The sequence below is a fragment of the Dryobates pubescens genome, chromosome 14 (genome assembly GCF_014839835.1).
Source record: "Dryobates pubescens isolate bDryPub1 chromosome 14, bDryPub1.pri, whole genome shotgun sequence".
NCBI lineage: Eukaryota > Metazoa > Chordata > Aves > Piciformes > Picidae > Dryobates > Dryobates pubescens.
The window spans coordinates 21,492,572-21,519,340 of NC_071625.1; the positions used below are offsets into that span (position 1 = coordinate 21,492,572).

Below are 26,769 nucleotides of genomic sequence, written 5' to 3' on the forward strand. Positions count from 1 at the left end.
AGTCTGCAGACAACCTTCTGAGCCCTACTTAAGGTCTCAAACATAAGCTCTGCAGTATTTTTGTATTTTTTCTTCTTTTAACTAAATATTGAATCCTAAAAAGATCATTCAGACTGTTTAAGCTAAGAGCTTAAACTATTTATACATCAGATAGCCATGTTTACAGTACCTAACTTTCTCTAAGAGCTGAAAGTAATGCCTGCTTCTCTGTGGACTAGATAACAAGCTTGTCTAAATCCAGCTGATTAGGAAACAGGGGAGAGAAAAGGATATATTGACCCACTATTCAGATCTAGAGCTTCATAGCATTTCTCCTTCACCTACCACTTCAGAGGTTTTTAAGTGGTAGACTCGTTGGCATGATAGCATAAGGGGAACCTAACTCTGACTTCTGAGGAGTTTTGAATTCAGGATCTACTTGTGAGCCAGGCTGGTACCTTGCTCAGCTGAAGCTGGGATACTTCATGAGTAGGCATTTAAGGGATGGATCCAGGACAGACTAAGCAAAGCAAAACGGGGTGAGAGTGAATTTTTATGAAGTGGGGAAGTCTTTGCCTTTAGTTTTTGCTTCCAATAGATCTTTGTTGGATGGAAATCTGAAACTGTTCTTGGGATATGCAACTTCTATCCCCTCACTACAAGCCTTAATTTACTGAGGGACTCCACGTAGATTGCACACAACTTTAACAGTGAAAGCAGCTTCTTTAAAAACAGTCCTACTGGCATGCTGGTTTTGGTCACACAGGGACCTTCTTTTATTGTGCCTCTGTAGAGAGTAGTAAAATTAGGACTGGTCTGATGTTCATTCTGTGAGTTAATTCCTGGTCTCTGCAATATAATTCAGTTCCCTGGTGAGATGTTGTGCATTCAAGGATCAGACATTAACTGAGACCTAGGGTCAAAAGATACGTGACATCTGTACTTCAGAATGAAGAAATCTTTATGGCTAAAAGTTTGCACATGAAAGCGTATGTATCAGTTACTTGTTCTTGACATATGGCTGCCACAATTATGAGAGTTTTTGTAAGGAGGACACATTTCTGAACAGCTTCTTAATAAGTTACAAGATAAAACCATCCCTGGAGGTGTTCAAGAGGGTATTGGTGCCATGGTCTAGTCATGAGGTCTGTGGTGACAGGTTGGACTTGATGATCTTTGAGGTCTTTTCCAACCTTAGTGATACTGTGAAAAACTTAAATTTGTCATCAGTCCTGGACTGCATTGAGAATGTCATCACAGCAGTAGTAGGTAAAGTTTACTCCCATTGTAGTCTGCATGTAACTCTGTGTACCTGCCCTTTTCACCCTGCTATGAAAACCTGTTCCATAACTAATCTGGAGATCATATCATAATCTCTTCCTTTTGTGAGTCACTTTGAGAACTTGAGTAGCTCTGTTTTAAAGGGAAGCTGAATAAAATACTGGTGGTGTTCTTTTTAAGTCCTGCCTCAAATATACTCTGCCTGTAGTTAAATAGCATGTCTTACAGCAGAGTATTCATATGATTGCTATCATTACAGTTATGCTTCCATCCTTGTCTTTGAAACGGAGGAATATGCTAGCTGTATGGTTAAATGGAATAGATATTTGACAGTTTCAGGGTTGTTTTTTTTTTACTCCAGAGCTGCATGCTTCTGCATTTATGGTAAACATAGGCATATTCTGGAGCTCTGAGAAGTTGGGTGAGTGAGGACTTGGAGGTAAGAAATGATCTGATGATAGTCAAAACTTCTGAAGTGTGAGTTCTTATCTGTACAACAGTGTTGGGTATACAGGCTAGGTGGAGTTTTTCCTAAATACAGTCTAGACAAAGCTTTTGAGTTGAAGTAATCTCCATATTAACCTATGGAATCTGCGTTTCTCTGGGCTTTTGAAGATGCTGTGTAAGTTATGCAATGGCATCTCAGGCCACCCAAGATGTCAATAACTTCGTTAGTGTCCTTGGAGGTGAGTGGCTGACTGAAGCAAGGCAGAGAACTGGAGTGCAGGTTATTGGGTCAGCAGTCCAGGTTTTGTGCAGAGTTTCAGGAAATGCTTTGACCTCCATTTCCTTCTGCATGTCAGCCCTGAGTCATCCCTTTACCTGCTAGCTGACTCCAAGGGTTTACTGGGCTGTGAGTGGCAGAGGCTGAAAACCTACTTATGGTAAGTTCCTAGCTCAGATGAGTACAGAACTTACAGGCTTGGGAAGCAGTAGCTGAGGTTCTGCCTGTTGAAACGTGTGCAATAGGAAAATGAACCCTCTGATTCACAGAAGGCTCTTTGCATCTTTATGATTAGTAGTTTCCTTAAGCATGAATTTCATATGGGGAACAAGGTTTAATGAGGTGCTGTGCTTCAGAGTTGAAATCCACCTTCCCTTTAAGTGACAAAACTAATGAAGTAAGGGATGGTTGCTTACGTGAATATGAAGTGTCCCTAAGTAACCAGGAACAAGTAGGTTTATTGTCTGCTTCCTTCTTTTGAACTCCTCCTACAAAGCTATACCAAGTGTGAGGAGGGCAAGCAAGGATATCTTCTGAGAATGAGCTTACTCTTGTTGTTCACCTGCTATTCTCTTTAGTCTGTCAAAGAAGAGTGTAAATTTACTCCACAAAGGTTTATTGAAGTAAAGAAGTTAGTTTTTAAAGATACTGACTGAAAACTAAGATGCCAGCTTTCCTGCCTTTTTGAGGTACACTGCTGCCCAGCTGCTCCTGGCCAACATGCCTGGACAGCAGCCTCTTTTCCTCTCCAGTTCCTTCTGTCTCACCAGAATTTATTCTTTGCCTGGCACTAGCATATGACAGTTCCTCTGCATGTAGGTGTTTTCATGATCCCTCCAGTCCATTGTACCCACTGCTCTTCTTACAGATGAATTTTTCTTACCCAGAATTGCTACCCAACTGCAGCTGCTGGTGCTTGTTCCCATTTTTCATCCGAAAGGCCAGTCTGAGGAATGAGGTTTCAGCAAGAACTACAGAATGGGAGGTGCTGAGCAGCCAGGAGAGAGGGTGGTGCAAAGCAGCGTGGGACTGAAGGGGCAGAAAGTCTCCAGCAGGTTTAGATATTGCTTTCAGTCAAAGAGTCTTGCATGCTACTTCAGGTACATTTGAATTTAGCAATGTGATGATAGCTGCATTGGTCCAATTGAATTGTTAGGTAACTTTTCTATTTAATGAAATGATTGATCATGGTTAAAAAAATAAATCTGTTCTCTGGTACTGATAGGAGGCTTTTCATATAGCAGCATAGCAGGGTAGAAGGAAGTATTTTTGTTGAGCATGTCGAAGGAAATGGCACATGCTGCAGTTGCATAAACGGTCACTCAGCCAGTAAGACTTTAGCTCTTGTTCACCAGGCTATAGACAGCGACAGTGCCTCTCTGCACAGTGTAACTCATAGTAACTCAGAGCCCTTACCTTGTCCACTTCTAGCTGTGCTCTTCAAGGGTGAAAATTTTTCTTTTGTGGAGGGGGGAAGAGGGAATAGGTGGTATCACTTGAAGATAATTTTCACTGTGACAAAAATCATTCCCCAACATTAATACTGTTTAGTTCTTCCCCTTCCCTCCACCCTCCTGACCTGGGACAAATCAGTAATACTGTGACCTTTGTGATAAAAAAAAATTCCACTGAAAAGCAGCATAATTTTTTGTTAAATGCTTGTTAATCAGGATTACCTGATGTAAGAGGAGCTGGGGATAGCTGATTAAATACAAATTAACACTGAATAGTGCATGCCTGTTCAGCTGGATCTTCAATGACATGACAGGAATTTTTATACTTCTAAACCAAGTTTGTACTAAAATCAGATGCATTGTAGAATGTGCTTGATTTTACAAGCAGAGTGAGAATTGTAGTACAAAATGTGAAGATCACTCTTTAGAAAAAAACATGAGAAGAGGCATATTGATGGGGTGGATTCTGGTACCTGGAACAGTACCTGAAGTAGGAGCAGCTGTAATTTTACTGGAGAGTGGTTAAGTGATAATTCTCCAGTGTTTAAGTGAGCCAAAATTAATGAATCGCAAGCAGCCTAGAAAACCCGAAGTGGAATAGCCTTATAAACCTTTACCACAATAGAAGGGTGCCAGTTTTGGCTAGTTCACTGTCCAGTTACTGTACTAAAAAGATAGACTGTTTGCTATATAAACTTACTCAAAATGAACTTAAGCACTCTTTGAACGCCTGCACTAGACCTCAGTGCCACATTTCTGTAGGAAATGCTGTGCTATCTGACCATACAAATACTTCTTTTCTAAACCAGAAACTTAATTTTGAGGCAGGAAATCTTAAGTAATCCTAGAGTAAGGTCAGAAGGGCAAAACACAACACTGGCCGAATTTGTCTTTACCTGATGAAAACGGTAGCAATGAAGCTTTTTTTCCTTGTGCGCAATATATATATGACACTATAAATAAAACCTGAACTGAGACCTACTTTTTTCTACTGCAACTGTGTGTAACTTGGCTCCATAATGCAGAGATGTAATGCTCTATTTTTTTCAATTTTTGTGTGTGTGCTGTAGCAATGTGCAACTTCACTGAGATGCAGTGCTCTATTTCTGATGCTTGTGATCATGGATAGCTAATTGCCTTACTGACTCACAGAAGAGTTTTTAAGGACGCCTCTCCATTTGCATAAAATCACAAGTGTTTTTGAAATTAGCATGGTTTATTTGCATTCTTAAAGAGTTATGTAGGCTCCTTGGCACTGCAGGATTAAATTTGATTTACCCCTGTCACTGGCTTATGTAATTGAGATATTGTGTATTGTTTATGTTTAATGGGATTCTTCTCTTTGGTCAGGTTTTGAAGACGAGCTGCTGCATCAATAATCTGAGGAAGGGAGTTCTCCGTTAAGACCACAAGACCACGGTAAATGTTTCCTTGGGTGCCTTTGCTTGTAGAATATTTCTTTGTTTTTTGGATCACAAATTATTTGGATCTATTGAAAACAAGAAGTAGTTAATAGAATATTATTTTTTTTTTTTAATTAACTTTATCTTACCAGATGAAAGCTTCAGTAGCAGTAGATAACATGTAGGTATTTAAATTGGAATACAAAGAAAGTAAGTTCCCAGTCTCTCAGTAGGAGACAAAGACTAGCCTTTTTTCTGTAGTGGGATGTTAAGCATTGTCTATTTGCTTTTTCCATTGAAACTAATACAATGTGTCTGTACTTCTTACTATATAAAGGCTGTTTGAAGTGTGACAGTGCAAACACTGAAACTTCAAATCTGCTGCTTCAGAGCCTGGAGAGACCAGGAAAAAAAAAATTAAATGAAAGAAACTGTAACAAAACCTAGTCTAGAAGCCAAAAGCTGAACATGGCCGAGCATGCTAATTTGAGTGTCTGGGTGCTTGTTATTTTTCTGTGGGTTTTTTTGAGGCACAGCTTTCACTGAAAATAATATATGATAATATCATAATTCACAGACATTTAAAGTCATCTGTAGACTGTAGGTTTAGAATGTTAAAAGGATAAACAGTGAAGTGCTATGACTGCTTATTAGCAGTTGACCAACCCATAAGTTGTTGAGCAAGGCACTCACAAAGAAACATAAGAATTTAGGACATCTGAATATGTCTTGACGTAGCAAAATCATGTGCAGGTTGACAGTAGGTACCGCATCTGCAGCTTGCTTCTCAAATGCTTAATGTTGTAAATGAATTTGCGGTCTTTGGTATGGGGAGAGACATCCACAAAGTCATAAGCTAAACCTGCATTTGATTTTCCTCTATGTTTATAACTTACTATATACCCTTTATAAAGCTTGAAACCTATCCTTCTGTTGACTGCTACCATTTGAGTGCTCAGCTAAATAAACTTGTCTTAGGGGAGTCAGCAGCTAAGTCTAAGAAGGAACATGCGGAGAAGCATCCTAGCCAGTAAGGAGGCATTAAGCTTTTATAAACCAAATGCTTACAGACCTTTAATCTTCACATGCCAGTGAATTTGCTAAATTTTACAAGCAAATGAGGGTAACTTTATGAATTTGGGTTGTGTAGCTGTTGCTAATAACCAGCATTCACAGCCAGTATTATAATACTTTATTCTGTTACTCTTCCAACCCTAGATTAATAATAGGGAGTTTTGAAGGCTTATAAAGGTCAATAATGTGCACCTGTCAGAAATTACATAGCTAAACATTGTTTTCACTCTTTAGTGGGGATTTTAATATGAAGATGGCTTGTATAGCAGTTATTTTTTTGAGCGATAACTTCAAAAGCTTTGTTGCCTCACTGTAAAATAGCTCCTGAAATATGTATGAGACCCTTTCCAAATACCCCATTTGAAAGTGTGTCTCAATTTACAGTACAGTGGCGTACAGTATGTCAGAATTTGAAGTACCAAAGCAGTGTATTATCAACACAAGTTTTGAACCACATTGTAATTATCTGATAGCAATTTTTAGACTAATCCTTTGGGTTCTTCTGATCATATATGATGTGAATAAACAATGTCTGTCTGCCGCTAAATTTGAGTGCATATCTTGCCCTGTACAGAAAATTGAAAACCTCATTAGCCTAGCAGTGAGGGATTCTCTGTCTGCTTCCCTTCCTACTCCACCATCCCCTCATCTCATCTGAGTGTTTAACAGAATGGCCATGCTGACTGAAACTGAGTAATTCTAGAAAGTAGCTCTTTGTCTACAACTGTGATAAAATATTTGTCTTAATTCAGCATTTCCTTTTAGACCAAGAAATGCCTTTTAACTCACGGATACTGTTGCACAAACTTGATTTCACTGTTTGCAGCATTGACTTTCAGCTGGGAGGACATGAGCTGAGAGCCTGCTGAGTTCTACCACATTTAGACCTGACCCATGTCTTAGTTCAGGCTCTCAACTCTGGGAATATGCTGAAAAAAGAATGTGACACATGGATACTGCTTCCTGTGGGGAAGAGTGTGTCTGGGTCTTGCATGATTGGTGTCAAGATAGAAAAGTAAAGCCAGCTACATCTTGGTGTGGTGTAGTCCAAATGGTTGTGTAAAACATTGCCCATTTTATCCAGGTGATGTTTCTTTTGGTTGTGATGGTTTAGCTGTCCATTATCACAGGCACTGAAGAACATAAACATGTTAATCTTTGCCCTGTTTTTCCTTGTGTTAGCTTTTATTTTTTGTCATGTTAACTTACTAATATGAGATTACTTTTCCAAGTCATCAGTCATTCAGAAAAGATCTTGATAATTATCTCCTGCTTTTGCCTATAATCTCTGGTAATTAGTCATCCTTATTTTATAGTTTTATCTCTCACATGCAGCTTACATTGGTCTGCATGCATGAAGATACAAAAATCTCTTAGTGCAATGTAGGATTGTTCCCTGTAATGGTGGGGGGGAGACATTTTGAGCAAACTGATTAACATGTTGTGGAGTTCCTGTTCCAGCGCTGATACTGCAGTGTTTACGGATCAACAAGTTTGATATTTTGTACTAATTTCAATAAGTATGAGCATACCTTCAGTATTGTTTGCAAAGTGGAAGCGAATGCATGCCTGTCCTTTTTCTTCTTAAGAACTCCTTGTTGTGACTTGTATAGCTCCTATAAGAGTAGTATTTGACTGACTGACATCTTTAAGTGTTCTGCTTCCTTGCAGGGAGAATATTTACATTCTCTTTTGGTAACAGTTTCAGTCTTTAGTGAAAATCCCTCAATATATATTAAACTTAAAAGCAGGAAGGTTTTTCTAGTTGTCCCTGTACCCATGTGCCTACAAAAGGTTAGAAAAGAAGGCCCTAACTCAGAAGAGGTATTGTTGGGGAAGGTCATATTGCATGTGTTACAGACTTATGTATAGTTTTGACTGTCTGTGAAGTTTATATATATATAAAGTCCAATGTGCTGCAAGAGGTATAAAGCAAGGTCCTGATTTGTTCTGCTCAATGCTAAATGTTTCCTCTGTTAAACAAGAAAATAGGTGTTAAAAATGTGCATCTTTCAATGTGTTTTCAGAAGGATTTTTTTCATGTGGAGAAACCTGTGTAATGGTGAAGTTAAAAGTGCTTCTGAGAAGCTTGAAAAGCTTTTACCACAGAGCCCACCAGATACCAAAAGTAGGGTAATGTAGGAACTATCAGGAGTAGAAGAATTATTTATCACAATGAAACTACAAACTGTAAATACATGAAAGAAAATAAACATCCTTCTGACAACTGAAACCACTTTTACTTCCCACTTGTGCCACAGGTTAAAAACAGTCTTGTTTGGTAGCATTGCTTTAAATATATTGCTATAGGCTTGCCTATAAATTCTACTTGCAATTCAGGAGAGCATCTTGAATTAATTTGTCATTCTTGTGAAAGTGGGTCTGGTGAAATCATTCCTAGTATGTGGAGGTTAAGCACTTTGTGTGGTTTTGATGCTCACTATAAAATACCTTGATAGAAATTCTGGTCGTGTTACTGATGTTCTACCAGCATGCATTTATTTTGTATTAATGGTCATAGTGAAGAAAAAAAAGAGGAAGGCATGACCGTTTTGTAGGCCAAACTCTGCTGTCTCCTATTTATTTGCTGTTTTTTATGCTGGGAGTTGTTTAATGTTGCTGGTCGAAATAGATGCAGGGACTAAAGGCTTTTGTGCAATCTTGAGTTTTTTGAAGTCTAATAATAACATTTTGGCAATGAACATAAATAATTTACCTGTGGTAATGCAATGTAATGGGGCATCTTTTCTCCCACAATGGACATAAAATTGCTTAAAACCATGAATGAAGATAGTAGTAATCTGCAATTGATTAGTGACAGTTGTGTGGTTTTTTTAACTGTAATCCTGCAGAATTCAGCATAGATCTTGTCCTAAATATCCTCCTTTCACTTGTGGTAATTCTACTGTAGCAGTTAGTAAAGTAAGTTTAAAAAGAAGTGAGTTTTGAATCTGGTTTAATGCTCATTTAATAAACTGTGTTCTGTTTGAGAATATAGCTCTGCAGATTCTGTTTATGAAGGTAAAGCTGCTGTTATTCTCCACCTGTAAATAATTGCTAAGGACAGCATGAACTGTTTAATTTTGTTTGTCCAATGAGCTTTCAAATGAAAGACATTAATTTAAGGGTTGTTTTGACTTTTTCAAAAGACACTTTTAAACAAAGCAGCAAAAATATGTAAACTTTTCTCATGAGAAAGACATTTGACCTGAAAAGCTGTGCTTGTTGACATAGGTGACTGGGCTTTTGTGTTATATTTTATGTGGTCTGTTCTATTAGGTTAATGTCAGATGTTGCTTATTTCACTTCCTGAGTTAGAAGGACACTTAAATACTTGTTAAAGGACATGTCTAGGTTTTCTAGAGGCTGCTTTTGTTGTGTTTTGGGGTTTTGTTTTTGTGTTGTGTGTTTTGGGGTTTTGTTTGGGTTCTTGTGGTGGGTGGGGTTTTTTTTCACTCTTTAGGGGCTGTTAACATGCAGTCCTTAGATCTGGTTAGTATTGAGCTTACTGCTTGACCACACCTGAAGTTTTATTTTTTCAGAATCACAGACTATCTCAAATTGTAAGGGACCATTCAGGATCATCCAGCCAATTCCTGGCTTCTCACAGGACTACCTAAAACTATATCATATGACTAAGAGCATTGTCCGGATCCTCTTTGAACTCTTTAAAGGCTTGGTGCTGTGACCACTTCCTTAGGATGCTTGTTCCAATGACTGACCAGCCGTCTCAATGAAGAACTTTTTCCTAATGTCCCATCTGAACTTCCCCTGATAAGACTTGCCTCCTTTTGGCTTGTCATGGAATTCGTTTTGGAAATTACTGAGCAAAAATAGTGTGCAGCTGTTGAGATTTAGTGTCATTAAATTCCAAGACCTTGTTGTATGGCTCCTGTTTTTTGGGTGTTGTTTTTTTCCTGACTGTTGAACAGAGCTATTGGATAGACACAGTAGTCCCTAGGAGCTGGGCTTAGAGATTCAGATGTTAAGTGTCCTGTTTGTTACCCTGTGTTCTGTAGTTTTTGTGCATGTTTCCAACTTAAATTTTACCCAATAAACATTTGGTGTCAGAGGTCATAATAACATGATGAGATTCTTCCTTTCTGGACAGCTAGTGATTGATATAATTGTTTTGAGTGTTCCTACTCATTGTTTTTACTGGCATCTAAGTACTTATGTTTTTCTTTGTATTAGGGTAATCTTGAACTTCTTTTACTGGGAAGTTACTGTTTAGCTGATCTGAAAAGCTTCTCTCTTTTCATCCCTCCTCCTTTTTATAATTTTAGCTGAAAGAGTTACTACAGATCTTTCTATGTGGGTGTGTAGGTGGAGTGCAAGGTGTTCCTGGGCAAGCTGGATTCTTTTTCAAGAGTCTCCACACCACACTATATGACAGTTACGCTGGCTGCAGCAGAAGTCCCCTGTCCTTGGTAGAAGTTGCTGCTTGTTCCAAGGCTCTGTCATGGAGTCGCTCTTGCACTATGTGGCCTCCTGGTTTGTGCATGACTTGCAATTATGAAGGAGTTGCTCATGCTGGCACTTGCTTAGTGAGGCAGTGCTTGGGACCTCAGGAGGAGGATATTAGCCTGGAGAAGAGAAAACTCAGAGGAGACATTCTTGCTCTCTACAACTACCTGAAAGGAGGTTGTAGCCAGGTGGGGGTTGGTCTCTTCTCCCAGGCAACCAGCACCAGAACAAGAGGACACAGTCTTAAGCTGCACCAGTGGAGGTTTAGGATGGATGTTAGGAATAAATTCTTCACAGAAAGAGTGACTGGCCATTGGAATGGGCTGCCCAGGAGGTGATGGAGTCACCATCACTGGAGGTGTTTAGGAAGAGACTGGATGGGGTGCTTGGTGCCATGGTTTAGTTGATTAGATAGTGTTGGGTGATAGGTTGGACTCGATGATCTCAAAGGTCTTTTCCAATCGTCCCGTCCCGTGAAATGCTTAGGTATTCCCTATAACTGGCTCAGCCCTGAAGTCTGAGAACCATGTGGCAAAACTTACTGCTATTGGGCTCCATAGGAAGGGCTTTCAGGCTTTTTGAAAGCTAATCTGTGTTCCTTGAAATAAATCTGTTTTCTCAGAGAAGCAGAGATGCTGTCTGTGATATCTCAGTAGCTGTAGCGTGATCATCTCGGGTCTGAATTTATCTTGCAGTTTTGTCTATTGAAACATTAACTGTGGCTTTAGCTCTCAGTTTTTGATACTCTTGAAGAATTGTAGTCAGAACTCATTAAAACCATCTTTTTACTGTCTTCTGTGGTGGCTTTCTTTTCATGATACAAGTTCTTCTGTTCATATGACATGAGAAAAGTGATTTATCATGGCCACAGAAATCTAGATTATAAGAAAGAAGAACTCTGCTTAAGTTCTGCTGAATAATGCTATGGGCCTTGGAGTTGCTCAAAGCTGATAGTACACTACTAATAATGTCAAATGGGAAAGCCCTTTTGACTTGTTCTTGTCTTACTGTTTTTATACTGCAAGTGGATAAGTATTGCTGCAAACTTCCCAGGATAGGGTATGTTCAGTTTCTTTTTTTCCTCTTGAAAGTCTTTGTCTTCTGCTTGTTCAACACTTATTATTCTCACTTGCTTTGGGAAGTGAAAAAGCTTTATTTTAAAATACTTAAATGTAACTTTATGGTCTGGTTGAAAAATCCCTTCTACTTGGTCTAGAACTTGTAGCTTTTTGTTTGTTGTTGGGTTTTTTTCCCTCCTATATAGAGCTTTGTCAGGATGCAAAAGGGGCAGTTATGATCATTCATTTTACCATTTCCACTATGCCAAAGTAATGGTTTGTTATGGAAAAATGTATCTGCAAGTGGATGAAATATAAATTTTCATGCTGAATATTAGTCTTGTATATGTGTGTATATCCTCTCACACCATAGAAGTGCCTCAATTATCTGTAGTTTTCCCTCTCAAAACAAACAAAAAAAAAAAGGAAAGAAAAAGTGTATCTTTATAACTTCATCCTACTGATCCATAGTGCAGGATCTAAATTTCCTTGAAACCTCATGGCTGCATGCTACATTCCTTTTGAAGCCACATCTTCAGACTGAGCTTTAGAGAAACTGAAACATGCTGGTTATTAGTTACATTCCTACATAGACCTGAGAGTGCCATTAGATGCTTGGATGAGCAGTAGGAAGAGCTGCATACAAGTATAGCTGTGTACAATGTGAGTTATATTGGCATAAATGCATTTTAGTCTATAAATAAAGGACAGGCAGCATCGTGTGCTTTTGATGGGTGCACAATACAGGTTGAGAACTGCCAGGTAATTTTGCATGTCAGATCATCGTTTCTATCTTAACTATGAACCTAAAACATTGGTTTGAGTGTAGCAAGTTATATGGGATACTATGAGATGGAAAGGATTAATGTAATACATAGATACACAATTTAGCTTCAGAAGGATAAGTGAAGATGGAGAAGAAAGATCTGAGCAGAAGCTTTCTACATCCACGCTATAGCAGGCAGTAGTGATAGAATACCTTTTCATAGACTTAATCTAATGTTCAATTGCCATGCAGATACAAAAGAATCTTCTTTTAGAGTCACTGATGTTAATATTGCAGTTCACATCCAGCTAGCATTAAACCATAGGTTAATCTTCAGATCCTCTGAAACTTTCTTAGCTATGATTTACTTGTTACAGCATAGCATCTGTTACTGTTACTAAAGTAAAAATCAATTGTTATTGCTAAACACTTGTTAGTGTCCTTATTGTAGTGGGGTGTATTTTAGTTGTGGTTATATTTTGGGCTGAGCTTGGGGTTTGTTTTAATTTGGGCTTCTCTGAGTAACTACTTTTTGGAGTGATTTCCTTAAACATTTTTTCAAGTCTGTAACTGAAGCAAGAGAGCTTCTAAAGAGAGTGTCTAAAAATTGACAGAGCAGTGCAGTCTTGAAGTACATCCTCTTCCATTCAGCAATACCCAAAGGATGGTGAGGTTTCATGGACTGACAACATCTGTGCCACAGTCTGCCTCTGGCTCACAAGGAGTTCAACTTGGTGATATGTACCAAGGAAGATCCTAGTGCAAGCTTGAACTTCAAACAAGCAATTTAAACATTTGCATTGTTTATGCATTGTGTTTTGAAGACACCTGCTGAAGTCCGAGTGCCTGATACCTCGCATAAAGTACATGAATTCTGTGCAAGCTTTCTTCAGTAAATGTTGAAAGCTTTATGAAGCAATTCTCTCCAAAGTTCCTTTGTCTGCTCAATATTTTCAGCTCTTAATAGGCAGAGCAACCTGAGTTTTGGAAAGCCCGCAAAGTCACCATTCTTGCAGCAAATCTTGACTGACAGCTGCTGACAAGTTTATGCTTGCGTGTAGAGGCTTCCTAATTAGCTCTATTGAGGTTGGGCAGAAGACATTTGTTTCATACTGGAAGTTAATGGTTAGCTTTTCTCTTCTGAAGTCTGTTTTCATGTGCTGCTGAGTTAAGCAGTATCAGTTCCATATGAGGTGGATGCCCAAAACACAGAGCTTACTCAGTGGTTAGGCAGTTACTCATTTTTTTCAAGTTCTGTTATCCACAATTATGACAAATTTACTTAGTGCATCTTTTATGCTTGGATGCTATTTGACTTATCAACTGCAGGCTTTTTCTGTGACAAATGGAACAATACTTGGTGCTGTTTTCTTCTGAAAATAAATAGCTACAGTTTAGGTGATTTACTGTCCCTCCCTAATGGCTGTAGATGTTTTTCCACATTTGCTGTTGTGATAGTTCTTTGAATTCCTGTTGTAGTTGGCCAGAGATGTTAGCATATGCTTTAGCCATTTTCTGCTGTGGTGGAGTTAGGCTGCAAGTCAAGAGAGGGGGTGTGTGTGTAACAGGGGTTCCTAGAATGGGATGCATTAGTATTTTTGCAGTTTGACTCCATAAAAATGGTATTACAAATAAACCCCAACAAACAGAAAACACAAAAAATCTAAACAAAATATGCAAGCTGTTAACCCATTGTGTAAGAAGAGATTTTCCTGCGCAGAGTCACTTCTCTCTGTAATGTTAACATTAAACGTTTGGCTGCCTCAGAATCACGAAAGAGCTTGGTTCTGTGTTATTTTTCTCTACATATAAACTCATACAGTATACATGTCTAATCTTGTGCCTGTTGGTATCCTTTATATGTTAATCTGCAGATCCGAACCTTGAGAATCAGTCAGAAGAATGATCAGTACCAAAGTAATGCACTGACAACCTGATAGTAGGTGATTGTTCATTTAGATATCTTGTGGCTGAATTAAGGTGCATCTGGAGGTGCAGAAGTTGGCAAAGAATCCATCGCACTGTTAATTTCACATCTGGCCATTTTTAATGGATGTTCTTCGATTATTCCCCACTGACTGCTAGAGATCTACAAGTCAATTTCTTATCTGTTCAGGCAGTGCTTTATTATATTGCATAGTGCTAACCTCTAAATTTAAAATACTCTGATGTGAAGCCATACTGTGCAAAAATCAAATTTCTATCAGCCTGCCAGTATAAACCAAGCTGATAGCATCAAATGTGCTCATTCTGATCTGTTTTGCATGAAGGCACTCTTGTTGATACAGAAAAGAATCCAGTTAATGGATTCCTGTGGTAGCATCCCTTTGCCTGTTATTGATGGTAGTCCAATTGACCCATAATTCTCAGCTTCCTTGGTTGCTTCCCTTTTGCCTAATGGCTCTGTGAGGCCTCTTCTCTTCTCATGCCTTCATTGGCACAAAAGTCGTGACAGACTTTGATTATAATTAACTTTCAGTCATTCTTTGAAGCCTTTCAGGACAAACTCCCTGAGCATCAGCACACTTTTCTTGCAGGTGGTAAGCGCTTGTGGCTTGTGATTAGAAGTGCAGCGTTCTGTGCAGTCAGATGTAAAGAGTTGAGCAGGGTTTATTTCTGTAATTTTATCAGTTGGAAGTTTAGACATTTCTGCTTAGTGCAGTGCAGTTGGAAAATATTTTTTAGAAGTCACTGTTGTTGCTGCTGTAGTTCAAATTTTTACCTGTAACTTTCCCATTAATTTCTATGTTGTGGTCATTCTAATAAATTTGAACTTCTCTTTTTGTTTTTGTAGCTCGGTGAATTCAGGTCAGACTCTGAACCAAAATCATCTTAATCAGAACTCTTGATGACTCCCTTGCCCCCCCCAGAAACCCCCCCCATTATTTTTAGGTAGAATTTGTTTGCATTCTCAAAATTCAAATAGGACACAATACTTTGTTTCACATTTTTTCAGGAAATTAACATTTTGAGGTAGTGTTTGGTCTGCCTTTGATTTCACTTTCTCTATTCGCAGGATCACTTATGTTCTTCTCCAAGGTGCAGGGCACCAGTGCTTTCCTGTTAGTGTTTGATTTCTGTTGTTTTGTCTCAAGTATGAATTGAGCAGTCCACAGTCTTGGGGGGGGGCGGAGGGGCAGGGAACCACCGATAAAAACCACCCATGTCTAAAATACACATAGTGAGAGGATCTGTTTTAGGGAAGCTGTGGCAGCTTTTGCAAACATAGTGATGTCCTTTGTTGTCCTGAAGGGCTAGCTGTTGCTTACTACTGAGAAAGTAAAGGGAATTAGAAGTCAACTGGCAAAGGAAAAAGGGGATGCTACTCAAATCCTCTTCAAGGAGGGGAGCTTTTCTGAGAGAGATTCATATACTGAAAAGGATGGAGAAATAAATTTCTACAGTTAGAAATGTCTGATACTTGTCCTTTTGCTTATGTTCAGGCAGTCTTTGGGCTGTGAAGGGTCAGTCCCAAATAGGGCCTCCACTCTGCTTCTTGCTTATGGTGCTGTAGGCCTTCAGAGCCTTCCCTAGCTAATGTTAAGCTTAATTCCTTTGAAACATTATGAGGTACTGTAGTACTCCATCTTGTCTTTTTCAAACAACACAATTAATTCACAAGCCTTAAGATCACTGTTAGTGAGGCTTACAGCAGACTAAAACTGTCCAAGAATTCTGGTTTGCTTTAAGCAGATGGTTTTTAGTGGTGACTTTTGAAAATGCTTTCTTTGTAGGTCAGCATGCTAGCCATGACCATCATTAAGAGCTGATTTGTGCTGCTGAATTAAGAATCTTGTGTCATTCTCTCTCACTTCTTAAAGCAAAGTGAAATACAAGTGGAGTCAGTTGGTGCACTGGTATTTAACTGCAGCTTTGACTCTTTAGTAATAAAATTTGTTGGGAGATATATATTCTTAATGGATTATCTAACACCAGCACACCCTTTTCCCTCTAGAAATACATTGTTATCAAATAACTTATTTCCTATTTATTTATACCCCTGGAGGATAAACCAGAGGTCTGCATTCTGTTAATATTTTTCCAAACTCACAGTGGCATATAGATTTGGGGCTGTTCATGAGTAGGTCCAGAAAAGCAGTACAACATCTGGAACAGAAGCATGTTTGCTTTTACAAGGTTGTGTAGCTTTACATGTAAGACTTCTAATGCAAAAGAATGAATTTTCATAATCTCTTTTTTTTCTTTTAAAACAGACTGGAGGCCAAGAACAGAGCGCAGCACTGGCTGTAGGTAAGAATTGAAAGTTAACCCACTTGAAAATTATCTTGCCATACATAGCAGCAATGATCACTGTATGTTAAAGGACAGGAAATGAAGCTGAGCTGTGTGTTAGCAGTTTTCAGGAACTCATTTTCCTTCATTTGCTTCTGCAACTCTTGAAATTTGTAGCATTAGCTAGGCTGAACTCTAACCTAATCTGTGTCTTTCTGGTTCAAGATCAGGTTTCAAGTGTTTGTTGTTTCACTCGCACAATACCTCACAATGAAGCCTGGTAATGACTTTGAAAACTCTTCCCTGTAGCAATGTGAAGAACTCCCATTGTCTCAATAAAGGCATTTTGATTGTACACAGACTATAGTAGTTTGTCCGTATTTATCCTGGAAAATTGTGAATGAAGATACAATGTTTTGGTGTTTTTTCTTTCTGAAAAGTTATTGTGTAATTTCAAATATTTTCTAAACTGTGTGCTTTATGCCAGAAACCAGTACTCTACCAGCTTCTTTGACTGAAGTGGAGGCATATGCTCACGTGAAGATGTTAGCTTTTAAGCCTATAACCTACCACTTGTCACGTAAGCTACTTCTTAGAGTGTGTGTCATGTTTGTTGTGCTCTGCCAGCATAGCTAACTATGTTCTGTCAGATTGTGAAGGTAATGTTGCCAAACATGAGGTAGGGTTTATTTTTGTTCTTTCTGATTAACTGTCAATGAGCTCTTTGAATTCTGGGGAGCCCATTGGACTGGTTTGTCTTCACTTTTGTTGACAACGGCAGAAAACATTTCCAAGTGCTGTGTGCAAAACTTTGAATGCTCCATTCAGGCATGAAGGATATATGGCATTAAAACTGTGTTATCGAAGCAATTGCCCCTTATTTGAGTGCATTAGTGATGTATTAAGATATATTCTTTTTAACAGAATCACTGGTTTTGATGAGTTTTATCTCACATTTTTGTTATTCTTAGGAGAACTTTCGCAGTTCTGGGTCAGACCAAGAGTCGTCCTCTCTTGCCTCTCTTGGGTTACGGAATGAGTCTAGGAAGTGGGCAAGTGTACAGCAGTATTTTCCAGGTCCACAATAAGCTAATGGAAAAGCATGCAGTGGCAGCAGTAGTAGTACCATTTTCATTTGGTAGCCTTTTACTTCCACAATCATGGATAAAATGTATTGACAAAGCTGCAATTAGAACTAGTGTAAACTTTTCTTTACAGCTTGGTGTGCATTTCCAAGGGATATATTGTTAGAGCTGCTGAGTCAGGCCATGGGCCCTTTTAGCCAAATACAGTCTCCAGGAATCGCCATCTTCCCTCTGCCTCTGTGTACTTGGTTTTGCTCACCCTTTCACCTCTTCCACTGACTCCTTTGCTAAAACAGTATCGCTCCTTCTCTGGGAGGTGAGAGTCATCCAGAAAAACTAGCAAAACTCAGAGGGCATTGCTGGGAATGGTACTGCCTGCAGAAGGAGGGATGCTGTCCAGCAAACAGCTGCAACATATGGCAAGAAACTTCTGTTTCCTTTGAAGAAACTGTGAATCAACACTCGTTTGGATATTGAAGGGAAGACATTTGTAAACCAAGATGATGTTGTCCACTTCAGCAGCTGTAAAGTTCAGATGTCTGACTGCTTTTGCCTTCTCCAGCTGTACTGAGACAAAGTAGCTGCCAAATGTTTAACAGCAGCTAAAACCTGGGAATGCCAGGAGCTCCTACCCAAGCAATCATTTCAATAACAGTAAAGAGCTGCAGATTATTGAAAAATGTGGTTAAGCTTCAAAGAATGGGGCAAAATTAACTAGATGTAGCTTTCTGAATAAGGTTAAAACTTGGGAAAAGTGTAATAGCCAGTAAAACTTGACCCTTCAAGTGTAAGTGGATGTGATTTTTAAAAGAAAATTTGAAGTATGTTAGAGAGGGATAGAAAATGAGATAATAGATGAACAGATCTAGCACACCTAGGGGAATCTGGTTTTGGTATTGTTTTGTTGGTTTGGTTTGGTTGGTAATTCTTTTTCTTTTTACACCTGCTCTCTAAGAAGAACTATCCAGACTGTAAAAGTAGTTGATAATACTATACCTCTTGAAGAAGTAACTGGAAATAAAAATGATGGCTGTAGAACCTTGAAACTCTCTTGAAACTTTAAAGAAGCAACCAACTATGCGGAGACCAATTTTATCCTTCTGGCCTGCCTGGTACCTTTCTGTTTAGTTACTGTTCCTGAAAACAGATGGGCTGGGAAGGAGTATCATTCTGCTAGTCATCATCTGTTGTGCCATCAGTAACTTGATGTGTTTCATTAGCTGACTGTATTCCACAAATATACTTTATCAGACCAGTGTCTCAGAGAAAGAATACTCTACAAAATAATCTATGTTTTCCTGAAATAGGGTAATCTGCCCTTCCAGCTATGTGATTTGGAAGGCCATAGGACTTCCCTTCCTCCTCAGTAGTTCAGAGCTGGTATGTCAGTGAACTGAATTTACAGATGGACAGTCAGTGTCAGGTTGATATATCTTGGGATTTGCGTTTAGTACTGATAATGAAAGAACTTCCCTTGAGATAGAATATGTCAATGAATATTTATAGCCATCAACTTGTTGACTAGGTAATTTGTCATAATACCCTTAGTGTAGATTTGCAAGTCAAGGCTCTGAAGGCAGCCAAACTAAAAGAAAACATGTCATCTGAGTATTAAAGAGTGATGCAGAGGACTGTACTCCTTGCCCTGGCACATTAGATGGCAGCATTACTAAGGCTGTCAGAGCCTCAGCGTAACTTTACCCAGCTTGGTACTGAAATGGGTATGGGAGTGTGATTATCTTAGAGATTCAGCCATTTGAAAGAAGACACCTTTCCAAATAAAGCTAGGCTTGAAGAGGAGAAGTTTTTTCACGAGTGAAATACCAGCAGAAAGATGGCAGATCAACTGAACTAGACACTGCAGTGAGATTAGGGATTGAAAATTTTGTATTGTCGCATTTGGTTTTTGGAGACTAGAGTTTGACAGCTGTTAAATCACAGGCTGACATCCTTGAAATGTGAAACTTTCTTAGTAATGTGGTAGTGTAGCAGCATTGCTTGGCATGCCATCCTTTGGAAATTAGGAAGCTTTTCTGTAAAACAATTAAAGCATTCTATAAATCTGCATCTCTCATTAAATGCCCTTTTTTGCATCTTTATATGCCTGATAAAACCAGAATGTGCTCAGCTGACTTTGAAAAAAGACAGAGTATAATATCAGCCTCTGTTTCCTGGATAACAACACAGTATCATGGACTAAACGCAGTGTTTGAGCTGGAAGGAATGTGCTAACTCTGAAAGCTATAAGGCTCTAAGATAGTGGGAACACGCTTGTTACAAGCTTACTTTTCTTTGGAAACTCAAACTGTAGGGTAGTGACCTCTGTTGGAGGAGTTGTATCACTGCAGAAGGCTTCTAAGCCTTGGAAGAAGAAATCACAAGTGTAAATTGCATTTGGATGTAAATATCCCCGAGCTAACAACAAAAAGACAAAATACAGGGTTTTTGTTGTTGTGGGGTTTTTCATGTTTGTGGGAGGTTTTGGTTGCTTGGGTTTTTTTTATGGTTGTGGGTTGGCTTGGAGGTTTTTTGTGTCGTTGTTCTGTTTGTGTTTTTTTACCCCTTGATGGTTGCAACGTAGTTGAATTTAAAAGTGCATGGTGCAGAGTTAAGGCATGTTGAGCTTGTGCCATTTTGAAAGAGGAAAGACTATCTGATTATTTTTTAGCCCCAGATTCACTGTTGGAAGAATTTGCAGTTATGTTGAAGGGTAAATCAGAGCAGATTTTTGGATCATAGTCTCTTCCTTTTTGAATACAAGTTCTGTTTTAAAAATAGGAGTAATCCTTCCAGACAAAGTGGGGCTTATTCCAGACTTGTGTGGGCATGCTTAGTTATTTTATTGTAGCTCATGTCAAATAAGTTATTCAGTGTCAGCTGTGCCACTAAAATATTCCTGAATTAACAAGGCTTTAAGACTGCCTCTTCTAAAGGAACTGTGGAGTCTTTGGTGCCTTTCCCTTGATTTCCTTTAAGTGGAAAAATGGACTGAATAAACACTGACCTGGCCCTACTTTACAATTCTGGTTTTGAGGAATGTGAGCCTTTTTTCACTAGACTATTTTCACTGGCAGGCTTCCATTTTCCTGATATGACAACTTTTGAATTCAGTTTTGTTCGGCAAGGAGACTTTATTGATGATGTGTGATCTCAGAAAAGTAACCTCACTTTCAACTAAAACAGTTTATTGTATCAAAGCCACTTGAGCCAAAACAACTGACATCAGTGGCAGTTTTAAATAGCTTTTAAGAAGCCCAAATGCTTGCTTTCCTCTACAAAAAAAAAATTCTATCTGGCTGTGTAAATTATTTTTCCACTATTTCAGTAAGATGCCAATGATAGAAGTCCCAGGAATTCAGTGACGTTTTTGTTTTGTGGGTTTTTTTTTTTTTTTGTTTGGTTGGGGTGGGTTTGTGTTTGTTTTGGGGTTTTTATATATATATATATGTTTAATTATTTTTATTTTTTCTTAGTTTCTCAGGGGGCTTGCTTCTCTTTTATCCTTGGGATGGTTGATTTTTCAATTAGTGGTTTGTGGAAGAATAACCACTAGGTGTCAGGAGAAGAAAGCAGCACACATATCTTTGCATGGATTTAGACTGTGAAGTCTGTGAAAGTGTCTGTAAGACGTGATGAACAGTGCTGGAACAACAGATTCCACAGTGAATGAAATGTGTCTTATGTGCAGCTCATTTGGCACATCGTATGTGTGTTTGATTCAGCTGTTAGGTGTCAGCATCAGGACCAATCCTTTAATATTGTTACTGTAGCTGTGAGGAGACCTGAAAATGAGACCAGCTTATACAAAATAGAACTTGTTTTAAGCACATATTACCAAGCTTACTAAAGATGATGTGCTTGGTGTATTTTGCAGATTCTTAGTCATAAATACTTCTTTTTTGTACTACTACCTCAATAATTGTTTCTTGATGCACAGTGTATTTTCTTTCTTTAGAGGTTTCTTCAATGACAGATCTTTGCACTTTAAACACCAGTAGTGTCAGTAGCAGAAATTACGTGTCACAAGGCATCTATGCTTCTCCTGCATTATTCAGAAGAGAAATGTGCATCAGACTAGGAGAAGCATGTTTGGATCCAAGGAGAATGCTGCTGAAGAGAGCGATTCCCACAGTGTTATTTACAAGCACATTTCCACGTCTGCGACACTCTAGTTCTTGAGATTGAGAGCAGATACATTCTCACTGCTTGTGAAGCTGAGCTGCTTCATTGGGAGAAAAGATTACACGGGATCCAATAGGCTGCCTGCTCTGTGATGCCTGCTGTTGCTAAAGGCTGCCTTGGATTCATGGCTAGATACTATAGGCAGAAAATGTTCAGCAAGCCTTGAAACAATTGCCAGGCTGGCAAGATTATTGTTTTAGGAAAACAGTGTAGGGAGGCATTCAGCTAGGTTTTTGTTTATATAGTAACACTGTTACAACACTGTGGTGTTATGCTGCAAGTGTTTTTCACTTCCTGTTTTACCAAAATACCTCTGAATTGGAGGTCTGTGTCACACATGTGACCAATTGAAAACAAACCTCAGTGCCTGGAAGAAAACGTTTGCTTTGTCATTAGATATGCTTTCCATGTAGTGTCATCCTTTACTTCCTCCTCCATATCCAGAGCATGGATATGAAGTTTTCATGGGGTACAGTTTTCATATTCTGTCTCCCTGTTCAGCCTTAAGCTTCCTTAAAAGTAGTGTTGAGGATCAGTATATGCTTTTCCAAAAGGTGAGCAGATGCTTTCTTGAAGCAGGCATTCTTCAGTGGTCACAAATATGTTTTTACATTGATTTATTTGACTGGGCATTTTAACTACTTTGAAAGCAGGCTATTCTTACAACAGAAAAAAAAAAAAAAAAATTAAAAATGCCCCTTATTTGAATGTCTTTGTAGTATTTTACCTTGACCAAGATTAAGTTTTCCAGCTGCTCAGCAATTGCCAGCAAAATCCTTGTTAATGTATAGTTTTTCTTTCGGGTGCGAGGGGAGAAATTTCTTTAGTGTTTGGCTGAATTTAGTTGCATCATGTATTTCTATTAACATTCCCCTGGGCTCAGCTTACAGGAAAAAAAATATTGAAATGTGTCAGGGATGTTTTCAGCATGAAGGGCATGCGTGCAAGACTTGTTTTGAAAATATGCCTTTGCTTTCCGCTTGTCTGATCATGACACTACACGCAGCATCATACAACCCCATAACGCTGTAATGGGCCAAGTTATTGTAATCAAATGTGGCATTCCGTATGTCTTCCTTTGCAAGTAGGTCAAATTTAAACCATGCTCTTGGCTCATGCTCTGATTTCCCATAACCTGCTCCACGTGGCTTGAGTAGTGTGCTGAAGTATGGAGTATGCCAGGAGGGATTCTGGGCAGCGTCGCAGGGACAGTCAGTTTGGACAAAGGCTTGTACATTTATTTATTTTTTCTGCTCTGATTTTATGATAGACCAACTCAGTTAGAAGCAAATGAATAGAATAGAATAGAATTACCCAGGTTGGAAAAGACCTTTGAGATCATCGAGTCCAACCTATCACCCAACACTATCTAATCAACTAAACCATGGCACCAAGCACCCCATCCAGTCTCTTCCTAAACACCTCCAGTGATGGTGACTCCACCACCTCCCTGGGCAGCACATTCCAATGGCCAAGCACTCTTTCTGTGAAGAACTTCTTCCTAACATCCATCCTAAACCTCCGCTGGTGCAGCTTGAGGCTGTGTCCTCTTGAATTACCTGTAGACACTGCACTATAAAATCCTAAAATCATTAAGACCTCTCGAAGAAAAAAGCTGCATTTGTAGAATTTGAAGTATTCTGCATGAGAATACCAAATAAAATTGGACTGAGGCTGACAATCTGAAGCTGTGGAAGAACAAATATGTAGTGACCTAAACTGTACTTAAGGCTGGGCACGTAAATATTTTGATGTTGGTGACTGCAATACGCAAAATTCTTCTTGGCGAGGATTGCAACTTCATGGATATTGCTGCAGTTGTGGGTCAGAAGGGGTGCTAGCACTCACAGAACTCACGTACAGTCAATGTTCTGAATCAATTATTTGTCTCTGAGATGAAGACCAGCTGCAGTATATAAGCCTTTATTAGTAGGTGTGCTGGGTTGAGGCAGCCCCCTCTCTCCCCACCACGGGCAGGAATAAAACACTCAGACAAATGCATTGCAAAAGTGATGAAAGTTTAAATAAAAAGCAGTGAATGTTACAGAAAACCCAAAGTGCAGTGACAAAGAAAGATCCCAAAGCAAACCCAGAGGCATCCCATTCCCACCTGAAGGGTACACCCGAGACCCTCAGGGCTCCTTCTTCCCCCTCCCTCTGCTGGGCTAGTCTCAGCTGGCCAGGCCTGAGACTGCCCATCCCCCCCGTGGCCTTGGGCCTAGCCAGGCCCAAAGCCAGCAGACATCTCCCCCAGTTACTGGCTGGCGGAGGAGGAAGAAAAGAGAAAGTGCCAGACCCCGCACTGGATCTTATAGTGGTGCAAAGAATCATGGTAAGAAATACACACAATTTCCTGTGTCCATCCCTCTGGGCTGGACTTCTGGACACAGGAAGTGAACACACCAGGGGGGCACCCAGCTCAAACTGCAACAGTAGGAGTGCTTACTCTTGGCTTTGGTCTTTATACAGTCTCAAATCTTTCTTGAATTGAGGCCGAATGATGTGACACTGTGCTCAAGGATGCAGTTAGTGCTCAAAGATGTCCTTGACTAGACCCAAAATAGCTCAATATCAGGGGCTAGTTAACTGGAACCACAGTAAGTAATTCTACTTACCTCAGCTAAAGTTGTGGGCTTTCAAGGAGACTGGAAGAGTGCTTGGTAAATCAGTACTGACCACTAGGGTGGTAAATTACCAAGTCTTCATAGCCCTACTGGAATTTTCAGTGGTAGGGATGCTTTTACAGAAGGATCCCCGAAGAAAACTATAATGACTACTTTTGTAGACTGTTTCTCTTTGTGCATGCAGATTGTCATCAATTCTAATATTAGAGCCAGTAGTGGACCTTCCTTTGTGTGTTTTGGGCCCAGCAGAAATGCAAATGATGAGCCATCTTGAATGAAGTAATCTCCAGTAAATCTGTATGTCTCAGGAGCCTCTGAGATCTCTGAGTTAGGCTACTTTGCTCTAGGTTGATCCAGGTATGCTGCTGTTACAGCAGTCCCTCAGAAGGGTCAGTTTGGATTTTCCTCTCCAGCACAACAGGTCAATTCTTGCTGCCTGGCAATACTTTTTGAATGCAAATAATGTACAAAAGTGTAGAGCCATCTAACCTGACCCATGACATGTTGACCTGCAAGCAATTCCATATGTGTGGGAAGCTCCACCCTGTGATACCGCAGCCTCTCATTTCTAGAATACTGTTTCAGAACCTGAGAAGCTAGCGCTTAGCCTCACCGGAAGAGTAAGTTCCTGTCTGTCAGATCTTGCCTTTATTACCTTGAATGTGGAGGAGAGAGGAAATCCTCCCAAGACATGCTACATCAATTTTTCTTCTCACCTTTTGTTTAAATAGAGTTTTCAATCTCTCTTTCTAACTTCCTAAAATCTTTTTGGATTATAACTTGGAGCAGTAGTCATTATCAGGGTTCATAGAGCGAATCTGTATTAAGGAATGTTTGAGATCTTCGAATTCATCTTGAAACAAGTTTCAGAAATACTGTGTTTGTCCAGCTTCTACTAGATTTCCATTCAGTCCATAAAAACAATAAATGGTGAACGTTTTTCTGCCAAGAAACCAAACGTGATTGTGTATCTTGCATGCAAAACTATGATGTGACTGAAACATGTAAAGACTCTTTTAATATGCTGAATACACAAGGGAAGAGGTCTGTTACGAGCTTGATGGTGAACAAGTGTTCGTGGAGCTTTGTGTTTCATGCAAATGGCAATGCATTCCTAGATCACATGTTGTCATCTTGTTGCTGTCATAGTTGAATTAATCCATTCTCATCATTTTCAATTTCTCTCCTTTTAGGTCAGTTGAGTCTTCTGCTTGAATTTGTTTCACATCTACAGGTCTCTTGTAGTGCCAAACCTTTTATTATACTGCTCTGTTTGTTAAACTTACTCCCAGAAAAGAAAACATACATTATTGCTGGCAAACTTCTCTGAGGGACGAAGGTCTGAATGGAGGTATTTGTATTACAAAACTGGGGCCCTGACCCCTTTTACTCATTTTAGGAAGTGTGGTGGGCATTCAGTTAAACTGGTTCTGCTGCAGTTATATGCTCTTCTGTAAACTTACCATCAAAATATTTCAACCCTATAAGCATGCCCCTACTCTGACCTTCAGAAGTAATCTTACCCAATATTTAAACCACATGCATGACCCTGTCGACTCTTAGGAGACTGGTTAATATCAAAACAAAGACAAAAACTACATAGAGGCATTTACTTGAGGTACTGAAAATATTTTGGTGGAGGAGGAGGTGGTGTAGCTGAAGAGCTGAAGCATGGCAGTAATGCCGAGTATAGAGTTCTCTGTAGGCAGCTAACAGCATTCACTGTTTTGTATATGCTACTTGTTAAGATTGGAATTGAAATATGTAATACACTGATCTGAGATTCTGAGATTGAGGTCTGTTTTTTAAATCTGAATCTAAAGACTCAGTCACCATTAGGCAGCTTGTACATTTGACTTTTTATTGCCCCCGTTGAAAATGCTTGTTTAAGAATGCCTCTGTATTTCGGCTTTTGCCAGATTATGAATGTCCTTGTTGTTGGGGACTGGACTAAGTGGTTTATTCATTCCTGTGTTACAGAGCATGCTTGCAAGATATAGAAAAGTAATTTCTCTTCCATTTGATGTTGCTTGTTTACACAGCATTGGTGCACATGTGGCGTTTGAAGAGTTCACAAAGCAGTGGAATAGAAAGCTCTGGAAAAGCTGCCTCTTTGAAAAACACCTTTTGATGGATTAGTTTTTAAGATAAGTGGCTAAACTGGGCACCCTAATTTTAAGCTTCTTTAAATAATGGGTGTTTCTCACAGACTGTGATCTGATTTTCCAGAGAATGAAGTTCAAATGTTTAGGAGCAGGACTTGCATTTTCTTGAATATCAAGGAGAAAGTTGAATGTGGAAAAAAGCAAGCATGCACCTGGAGATGAAATTCTGTGTGCAGAATCAACTGTGATTAGTTGGATTAGAGTTGCTCTTCTAAAAATCTAGACTCCTGTTTGGCCATTCTGTAGAAGTTCTTGGAGCAAAGACAATCATTTT

The 26,769-nt window shown here is 39.3% G+C and overlaps 1 protein-coding gene across 5 annotated transcripts in view; it reads left to right on the top strand.

The window, feature by feature from the left end:
- The window catches only part of CYRIB (CYFIP related Rac1 interactor B), an 88,065-nt gene that overhangs the window by 42,298 nt on the left and 18,998 nt on the right, over positions 1-26,769 (top strand). For all 5 annotated transcript variants that reach the window (XM_054167159.1, XM_054167158.1, XM_054167161.1 and 2 more), the window contains exons 2-3: positions 4,789-4,857; positions 16,421-16,457. The gene's annotated coding sequence lies outside the window, so the exon portion shown is untranslated. The remainder of the gene's footprint in view (positions 1-4,788; positions 4,858-16,420; positions 16,458-26,769) is intronic.